At 35.1% G+C, this 10,000-nt stretch overlaps 1 long non-coding RNA gene across 1 annotated transcript in view; it reads right to left on the reverse strand.

Annotated features, from left to right (window-relative positions):
- LOC135226069 (uncharacterized) overlaps positions 1-10,000 on the reverse strand; it is a 34,438-nt gene that overhangs the window by 3,176 nt on the left and 21,262 nt on the right. The window contains exon 2 of the long non-coding RNA XR_010317139.1: positions 6,069-6,248. This is a non-coding gene — a long non-coding RNA (uncharacterized LOC135226069). The remainder of the gene's footprint in view (positions 1-6,068; positions 6,249-10,000) is intronic.

The following is a 10,000-nucleotide window of genomic DNA, read 5'->3' on the forward strand; positions in this document are numbered from 1 at the left end:
CAATGGGTTAAGGGTATCCACTAAATATTTTGCTAATTTATAAGATGCGGAACCCACTGAGCTGATAATTGGTCTGGCAGGGAAGTTCGCTTTATGGGTTTTTATCGTACCATACATATACGGTAGCGATGGGGAGGTCACACACACCTTCTTTATAAGGCTTTCGTTGCCTTTTAACAGATTTTTCACTTTTTTATTGAAACCACTATTCACACTTTCTATCGGGTTCTTATTTAATTCTTTATAAGTGCTATTATCACCCAAAAGACTTTCCATTTTTTCTATGTATTCATTTTTGTTTAAAATTACTAGGGCACCTGATTTATCTGCTTTTTGTCATGTGTATATCTTTATCTTTTTTCAGTTCATTGATGGCATTCATGAATCTTTTGGGTACGTTTGTGGTGTCTGACTTTTTCATGCTTCCATAAATCACTCCCTTAATTATGTTGACCTCTTCACTAGTTAAATCACTATATTTTTCTAAGTTGCACAATCCTCCTTTAGTAATTTCTACACTGTTTATACTTCCAGTTGATAGAGCAAAATTTAAACCATAGCCTAAAGCACTGGTTACATTACTATCCAGATGCTTGTTTGATAAATTGACGACACATTCATGATTGACGTTGGTAGTCCAGGGGCTTCTTTCGATCAGGAGTTTCATTTTTTTGTCATGTTTACGCTTAAGCTTCTGATACACTTTCTTTCTCATATTCAAATAACAATATTCCTGCAGAGAATCTTTCCAATCCAATGGTATTGAAGCTTCAAAATGACGTCTTTTTCTCGATAAATCTTCAAAATCCTTTTTAGTTTCCAATGTCTTAATACTGATATGTTTGTCCAAACTAGCTCGTTGTATTTCACCGAACGGTTGGTCTTCTAATTTTGACAAGGACTTGGTTATCATTGATCTTGGTATCACTTGTTCATCACGACATTCACGTAGAAACCCCAGGTGTTCCTTGTTTGTATGAGCTTGAGTGAGGGCGTCGGCGAAGTCAGTGACTGCATATTCCAAGATGGGGAAAAGAACACAGAAAGATCGGAAGGAGCTCGTGGTATCCATTGATGATTATAATCACTTTAGCACGTGATTCATTTATGTGTGATAAATGAATCACGTGCTAAAGTGATTATAATCATATAGTATATATATATATATACATATATATATATATATATATATATATATATATATATATATATATATATATATATATATATATATATATAGATATATATTATATATATATATATATATATATATATTATATATATATATATGTATGTATATATATATATATATATATATATATATATATATATATTATATATATAAGTCTATCACATTATCGTGATTCATATACATATATCGAACTACAAATGTCCTTTAATATCTAATTCGCTCTTCCTCGGAATTAATATATTTTCATATATGCTTAACGAGGGGGAATTTATTAGGCGATAATAGAATTAGCCATCGACCCATCGACAGGCGCGAACCAGCGACCTCCCAATTCCAGGACTGCAGTGAAGCCTTAAACCACCCCGACACCGCTGGTTCGCGCCAATCGATGGCCAATTCTATTATCGCTTAATAAATTAAACCCCCTCGGTTAATGCATATATGAAAATATATTAATTCCGAGGTAGAACGAATTAGATATTAAAGGACATTTGTAGTTCGATATATATATATATATATATATATATATATATAATATATATATACACACACACACACATATATATATATATATATATATATATATATATATATATATATATATATATATATATAAATTATATATATATAAATATATATATATACAAACATCAAGAAAAAACAATGTTAAGAAAAACTGATGCCATAAAATCTGAACTTATTAATGTATTTCGAACATGCAGCTGGGTTCAGATAAAAGCATCTTTTATCATGAGGTATACCTAATTTTTCACATATTTTCTGATACCATTTTTTGTCACGGAGCTTAAATTGTCCAAATCCCTAAACAGTGACGACAGCTGCATCATAAATTTCCAGTTACATCGCTGCTTATGGAAAAGAATATTCGTTCTTCTCAAAGTCCGCACTGTGTAAATTTGCTTCTCATTTCAAACAGTTTATGGGAAACTGCATAAAATATAAACCTTGAAAAAAAAAAACAAGTAAAAAATGAACAGAAGTTTCTTCTGCGCAATCGAGTTTTCTGTATGAAACTCAACCACGCCCCAAGTAACTCTCAGCCGCGGCCATGGAAATTTCAAGTATGGCCCGGTGGCGGCTGCGTTGTTGCCTGTGTTGTTGGCACCTATAAGTGGGCCAGATGCACGATCATGGCTCAATCTAACCGTAAATAAGATAAAAACTACCGAGGCTAGAGGGCTGCAATTTTGTATGTTTAATGATTGGAGCGTGGATGATCGACATACCAATTTGCAACCCTCTAACCTCGGTATTATTTGAGATCTAAGGGCGAACACAAAAGGTGTGGACAGACAGACGAATAGCCATGTCAATGGTTTTCATTTACAGAAAACTAAACAACCAACGGGAGTTAGACGCCGTTTATGTGTTGGTAAACATTTACCTGCACGTGATATGTATTTGCACATTTATCTTCCATGATATTTTCATTAATTATTTCGTTTTTCATCTTCTTAATTTACCTTAAAGTTGACTTCATGCCTCACTGCCTTAATATTTCTTTCCCATTTCTTAGGAGCTATTTGTTTATTGATGTGCTTTTATTTGAAACTGTTCAGTTTATCATCATTCATTCGCACTCTTTTTACTTACCTTTCTTTTCTCGATCTTTAACATTTCATCTTCACCTGTTTCAGTAATGCAACGGAAAAGTTGAGTAAATTCTCTCTCTCTCTCTCTCTCTCTCTCTCTCTCTCTCTCTCTCTCTCTCTCTCTCTCTCTCTCTCTCTCTCTCTCTCTTACTGAAATCTTTAAATCCAAAAGGTTTAAGAAAGAAGCAAAATGAAGTGAGTTACAGTGCCCTTGATAAAGGGAGCAAAGGCCCCAGAGAGAGAGAGAGAGAGAGAGAGAGAGAGAGAGAGAGAGAGAGAGAGAGAGAGAGAGAGAGGACGGGGGTGGGGGTGGGAAGGAGGGGACATCAGGTGGAAGAATGATTTGGCTTTAATCTGTAATAAGACATGACCGGATATTTACCGGAAAATGGAGAGAATAATATTTTTCTATATATATTTCAAAGTAAAACTTGAAGCTGTCAACAAGAATAATTCGAAGAGAGACCAAATGGAAGCTGCGTCACATGTGAAATTAAGAACAGGACAAGTGAATTGAGTCAATCAAATGGGAGAATTTTGCCACGAGCTTGCAAAACAATACTCCTGAATGGATGGCAGGGAAAGAAATAATAAAATAGATCAATTTTCCATGTAAGCCTACAACAGCCAGAATTTCTGCTGTTCCCAGGACTACTATCGTCGGGAAGTAAGAGCTACAGTAGCGAAATTCAAAAATAGCTTGTTTTTTTTTAAGCAGTTACATTACTCCACCCTAGCTGAAAACATCCATATAGTCAATAATCTACAAAATACAAGAAGATTCACTACCCAAAATGACTAAAGTCCCACCCGGTGGAAACTATCATGACTAAGTTTCTTTTCGGCCCGGGAATAGAATCTTGGGCCGCTTTCCTCTGTTTATAAGCTTATTTTTTCCGTGTGTAAAAACGATACCCTAAAGGCAATGAGGTTCATGTTCAGACTGGCCATCCTCCAGCCCTGGGCCACCTTCACTGAGGGGACCTAGTCGGCTATCTCGACGTTCACTTACGACATGTTAGTCACATGAATAACTGAATCACGAAGATATGGAACGTGATGAATGTATAAATAAAGGCAAATACCACGAAAGGTGAAAGGCCTATAGTAGATTCACATTAGCCGTGCATTTGATGTCTAGGCCAGTCTCTTACGAAGCTCCTGATTGGCTGTTGACAAGCCAATGACAGGACTGGAAACTCTCAGTCTCTCTCGAGAGTTCACATAAGCAGGAATTATGTACCATCTCTCCTGAAATATACGTCTTTCAGGAGAGGTGGAACATACATCCTGCCTATGTGAACTCTCTCGAGAGACTGAGTTTTTCTAGCCCTCTGATTGGCTTATCAAGAGCCAATCAGGAGCGTCGTAAGGGACTGGCCTAGACGTCAAATGCACGGCTGATGTGACTCTACTATAGCAACCAATCCGTTGTTTCACTTCTCCTTCGTGGCATTTGCCTTTATTGATGAGTCATATGAGAGAAGCTCATATGGAGAGAGAAAAGCTGACTCAGTTGTGAATAATTCAGGAGACGAAATCTCCCAGGATCACCTGGGTCTACCCAAACCTCGAGAGACCTACAGTCAATTTATGGATCAGCGGGAAGACCCTTTTACGACTTCACGGTCTGACTATTCGGGTCAGCGCTGAGATTTCGGGGACCTGCCGCTGACCCTTTGCTCTGATTTTTCCTCGCCTCTTCTGTTTTAGTGTATGGCGCCCCCCCCCTTTTTTTTTTAAAAAGGTCTTGAATTTATTATACTTTTTCTTTTGTCTCTTTTGGGGTTTTATATTTTATTGCCTGGCATCTTTTTTTATGATGTGTCTTGTTATTTTTTCCATACTTTAATAAGATGCTGTGATGTATAAATATTCTGTACACACACATATAATATATATATATATATATATATATATATATATATATATATGTGACTGACCGATTATACAGTATATTATAATATATATATATGTATGTATATATATATAATATATATATATATATATATATATATATATATGCAAACACACACACCACACATATATATATATATATATATATATATATATATATATATATATATATATATATATATATATATATATATTTGTGTGTTGTGTGTGTTTGCATATATATATATATATATATATATATATATATATATATATATATATATATATATATATATATATATATATATACATAAAATATATATATATTATATATACTGTATAATCGGTCAGTCACATCATATAATCTTCTATTGATATTCCAAACTATATCAAATATAAAACCCCAAAACTGATAAAAAAATCAATATTTAAGCTTACCAGCATAATATTAAGATATCTAAAATAAAAAAAAAATGAAATGAATTCAAGACACCCGTCTCTAAAAAAAATCATACAATAAAATAGAAGACCCGAAAAGATATGTGAAAAGATGGGATAAGGGGAGACGTATATAATAATTGTTAGAAAAAACTGCACCCTCTGTGCAACAAACTTTTAAGGGCTTAGGGCAACCTCCTGTAAACGCAAAACCCCTTTAAACATTTGCCATTCACATCCAAATTGCAAGTATTCCAGACAGTCCTGGATACAGTACTTTCTAGCACTCGTTCATTGATTGACTACTCGTTTTCGTCTCTTAGAACTTACGTCCTCCTCATCACCATATCATCTCCCGTTTTCTCTTCAGGGACACACTACTTCGAAACACCATGCCAACTTATTCCTAAATCGTCTGCTCTTTGATGAAGAATTACATTCGTGAGAAATGTCAGTCATATTTTCATCCTCTGAAATGATGAATCGACTTCATGACCTCACCTGGAGTTATGTTGATAAATTATATTCTCAACAAAGTTCAAAGAGCAAGAATATCAAAGTAAGCACAAGTTTCAGAATCGTAGATGGCTTCGTAGAATAGACTATAGAATTAAGGCTAAGGGCCAAGCCCTGGGACCTATGAGGTCATTCAGCGCTGAAAGGGAAATTGAAAGGTGTAACAGGAGGAAAACCTCAAAGCAGTTGCACTATGAAACTATTATTAGAAAGTGGAAAATCAGATGAAAGAAAGAGAATATGGAGGGCGGTACAGTAAAAGGAATGAATGAAGTTGCAGGTAGTGGCCGAAGGGACGCTTGAATAATGCCTACAGTGCACCGCGTAAGGTGCATTAACGACAACCCCCAGCCCCCACCCCTCCGGGAGGTAGCTTCAAGAACTCCAGTCAGTCCACCCATTTCATCACCTACCTTTAGGAAACCGGTTATCACCGGATTACATGGTACGTGGCCTTTCATTTTGTAACCTGGCTCTGGGATTCTCCTCTTACTTCCGTCTTCCAAGATTTACATCATTCCCTATTCTTTTGTCCTAGCATCCCTTTGACTGGGATACATTAGAGTATCAGGCTGGGTGAGTCAATGACTTCTCTGTTAAAAAATCAAAGTACAAATTACCGTTAGATATGCTATTCATTATAAATTATATAATTCGACAAATAACATTAAGCATAACAAAGTTCATATAATTCCAGGAATGAATATACAGTAATTATCACGTACGATAAAGTTTAATGACCTGCGCTCAAGGCTAAATAATTTTCACGAATAAATTTTATTTCAGATTTGATATTGTTCGTTACAGATTAAAAATTCATTTGCAAAATTAACAATACAACTCCAAAAAACGATTTGAAAGGTCTATTATTTAAAACAATGTCATACAAACAAAAGAGTTTCTCAAGTATTCAGTTTTGTGACAACTGCAAATAAGTAAAGCCTAAATAATTTTTTTTTCATTTCTTTATACACTCAAACAGAAAATATAAAACATGAAAGGGAAAGCAATTTGTATTTTTGTATTCTCCATCACTTTGAAAGATAAATGACAAAAAATGCCTTTTTAAAATACCAATGTATTTTGTGGCTGAATCCCTGGACGTTGATATCTATTAGATTTCACTATATTTTATCTCTTAATTCCGGCGCATTTTAACACATTTTTCATCACTTGTCATCAGGAGTTTTGTTTATAGGGAATTAAAACGTTTGATGTTATTCTCGATGACGAAAAGCATTTATTTTTCCGAAAAAAAAAAGTTTTAACATTGAGACTTCAATATCATTTGGAATAGCATTGAGAAGATTAAATCGTTTTTGACTGCCATGATTATTATTATATTATTATTATATTATTATTATTATTATTATTATTATTATTATTATTATTATTATTATTATTATTATTATTATTATTATTATTATTAAGTTACCAATCACTGGATCCAAGCAATAAAAGCAATTACATATATACCTTGCAAGGTGACAGGACATAATCCGGCTGTTTTAAGGAAAGAAAACATAGCGCTGACAGTTAATATATAAATAAAACTGAAATACCTAAATAAGCCACCGTATTATAAGTTAAATGCTGATGTTCATTATGACTAAAACCCAGAAACTTACATAAGACTTTCACGCAGTTACATACACCATAAGCCTGATTAATAACGAATTCTTGTATTTTGTTAAATGTAAAATCATTTACGAAACATTAAACAGTTTCTCAAATTATCAGATGAAACTGCAGTATGAAACGTTCGCAATTCATTTTATTTACTATTCTCATTATATCTTCTAATCTGATTTCCTTTCTGTTATAATAATGATAATAATAATAATAATAATAATAATAATAATAATAATAATAATAATAATAGTAGTAGTAGTAATAGCAGCAGCAGCAGAGGTAGTAGTAGTAGTTACTGTAGTAGTAAACCGTGTGTATTTTTTTTCCGCAAAAATCTTTTAAAAGAAGGTTTCATCTAATCTCCAGGCCAGTGGAACAATTGCCATTAGTCCTTATAGACAAACATTGCTCCCTTTTTTTTTGTTTTTTTTTCTGTTGACTACAAAAACGCCATGGAGCAGTCTGAAATAATGCATTTTGGTTTCTCGTCGAAGACTGACAGAAAAACGGAGAAACAGACATTAAAAGCACCATACAACGGAGAGAGAGAGAGAGAGAGAGAGAGAGAGAGAGAGAGAGAGAGAGAGAGAGAGAGAGAGGATATTTCATTATATAAAACTTCTTCCCTATCCACATTTCATATTTTGGAGAGTTTCTGAAGCTAGAAAATCGATGGTATTTTTACATTTCAGATTTCAAGAGATGGTTCCCAAATATATAGGGGTAGTGACACGCTCTCTCGTTAGTTTGTGACCTTGTATTCCATAATGTCTCTTTCTAGCCCCGAGGGGCATTAGTACGGTAATGATAATATGTTTCGGGCCCCTTGCCTTCCTCTTAAAGTTCACCTCGGTTGTAGTATTCTCGTTTTCTTATGAGAATTATAATTATTCCATACACATATTTGATATTTCATATTCTTTTCGCGGAAACACTTCGTGCTTTATACTAAGCGAAATTTAGTTCTTATACACCATCAACTAAGCATATGTCAAATTCTAGTGTATTCAATATTTCAGCATTAGATATATTGTCCAATGCAAATCCATCTGTAATTAAAGCAAGGCTATCAATAATAATAATAATAATAATAATAATAATAATAATGATAATAATAATAATAATAATAATAATAATAATAATAAATGTGGCGCCGTGGAGGAGTGGGTTAGGTCGTCAATGGACTTAAGTCACGTTAAGCAACATTGGGGCTGGTCAGTCGTTGGATGGGTGACCGCTCTACTCGGCGTTGATTCCTTGGGAAAGGATCTTTACCATAATTTCCTCAGTCTACTCAGCTGTAAATGAGTACCTATCACTGATGGGGTGGGGTCCAGCTATGGGTTAAATAGCAAAACTCAGCAAAGAATATATGCAGAGACTCAAGGCAATACTCAAGTCAAAACTCAACGCCGGAATTATGATAAAAGCCATAAACAGATGGGCAGTGCCAGTAATCAGATACAGCGCAGCAATAGTGGAATGGACGAAGGCAGAACTTCGCAGCATAGATCAGAAAACCAGGAAACATATGACAATACACAAAGCACTACACACAAGAGCAAATACGGACCGACTATACATAACAGGAAAGGAAGGAGGGAGAGGACTACTAAGTATAGAAGACTGCGTCAACATCGAGAACAGAGCACTGGGGCAATATCTGAAAACCAGTAAAGACGAGTGGCTAAAGAGTGCATGGGAAGAAGGATTAATAAAAGTAGACGAAGACCCAGAAATATACAGAGACAGGAGAATGACAGACAGAACAGAGGACTGGCACAACAAACCAATACACGGACAATACATGAGACAGACTAAAGAACTAGCCAGCGATGACACATGGCAATGGCTACAGAGGGGAGAGCTAAAGAAGGAAACTGAAGGAATGATAACAGCGGCACAAGATCAGGCCCTAAGAACCAGATATGTTCAAAGAACGATAGACGGAAATAACATCTCTCCCATATGTAGGAAGTGCAATACGAAAAATGAAACCATAAACCACATAGCAAGCGAATGCCCGGCACTTGCACAGAACCAGTACAAAAAGAGGCATGATTCAGTGGCAAAAGCCCTCCACTGGAGCCTGTGCAAGAAACATCAGCTACCTCTGGGACTATGGTATCAGGACGGATAGGGTGATACGTGCAAACAGACCAGACGTGACGTTAATTGACAAAGTCAAGAAGAAAGTATCACTCATTGATGTCGCAATACCATGGGACACCAGAGTTGAAGAGAAAGAGAGGGAAAAAATGGATAAGTATCAAGATCTGAAAATAGAAATAATCATAATCATAGGAGCACTAGGTACGATCCCAAGATCCCTGAAAAGGAATCTAGAAAAACTAGACGCTGAAGTAGCTCCAGGACTCATGCAGAAGAGTGTGATCCTAGAAACGGCACACATAGTAAGAAAAGTGATGGACTCCTAAGCTGGCAGGATGCAACCCGGAACCCCACACTATAGATACCACCCAGTCGAATTGGAGGACTGTGATAGAGCAAAAAAAATAAAAAATAAAAAAATAATAATAATGAAGTAGAGATCAGTTGAAATAGCAAAATACGAATATCTTTTTAAATCAATTAAGGTAATAAACATTAGAAAACAGTATTCAATTTAGCGTCACGAGAAATCTTTTAGTGAATGAATGTGGTTCATATTTCAAAGACTATTTTGAACATTCAGGGTCGTAAGAGGATTCTC

The sequence above is a fragment of the Macrobrachium nipponense genome, chromosome 14, assembly GCF_015104395.2.
Source record: "Macrobrachium nipponense isolate FS-2020 chromosome 14, ASM1510439v2, whole genome shotgun sequence".
Lineage (NCBI taxonomy): Eukaryota > Metazoa > Arthropoda > Malacostraca > Decapoda > Palaemonidae > Macrobrachium > Macrobrachium nipponense.